Source organism: Cibotium barometz, chromosome 45, assembly GCF_041138505.1.
Source record: "Cibotium barometz isolate CiBa-2024 chromosome 45, ASM4113850v1, whole genome shotgun sequence".
Classification (NCBI taxonomy): Eukaryota; Viridiplantae; Streptophyta; class Polypodiopsida; order Cyatheales; family Cibotiaceae; genus Cibotium; species Cibotium barometz.
The window spans coordinates 23,113,145-23,113,870 of NC_141090.1; the positions used below are offsets into that span (position 1 = coordinate 23,113,145).

The 726-nt window shown below is 52.8% G+C and overlaps 1 non-coding gene across 1 annotated transcript; it reads left to right on the plus strand.

The window, feature by feature from the left end:
- The first annotated feature begins 282 nt into the window (after nucleotides 1–282).
- Nucleotides 283–507, plus strand: LOC147612545 (small nucleolar RNA U3). Its single transcript, XR_015263575.1, has one exon. It is a non-coding gene; the product is annotated as a small nucleolar RNA U3 (small nucleolar RNA).
- Nucleotides 508–726: the final 219 nt, after the last annotated feature.

Consider the following 726-nt stretch of genomic DNA (forward strand, 5'->3'; position numbering starts at 1 on the left):
TGGTACATAGATTATAACACATCGTGATTTGATCTCACCACCACACGCAGTCATCAGTGATAGCAATGTCATGATATGCTCGAGCTCGCCATTAATGTTGCATATGAGAGGAGGAGGCGGAGGTGTGGTGCGCGAGGAAATTGGTTGTATTTGAAGCCCTAGCCTATGACACGCAATTTAATCATCATAAGGTGCGGAGATAGAGGGGTGAAAAACCCACATAGCAACATTGCCAGCTTAAGCGTCACATTTATGGGCTCGACGGGGGACTTCTCATCTAGCACGACTATACTTGAACAGGATCTGTTCTATAGTTCGTACATCTTGCCTGAGCATTCCTGCTCTGACAAGTCGCACAGCCCGGAAGACGAAAGGAGGCTCAGCCGCCAGAGCGTGAATAACTTGCCAGGGCTGCTGGGTGTCCCCGCCCTCCGCCCTGCGCCTTGATGACCGTCCCGCCGTGCTCATTCCGCCGGTGGTGAAGGCTGCTGAGCGATCTGACGGGTGTTTTCCCCACCCGCCATTTTTGGCATATATATATATTTTGCAAAGCCCAACAACAACTGCTTCGCTTCTTCCCCGTCGTGTGTCTGGGCGGCATCCCACCACCGTTTCTCTTTGGCTGCTGGCCAGCCAGCCAGCCTCTCACACTTACCCGCCGACCTTCATTCGGAACGTGCCCCTTCATGTCATTCCAGTGTGGTTAACCACCACCACTAAGCTCCT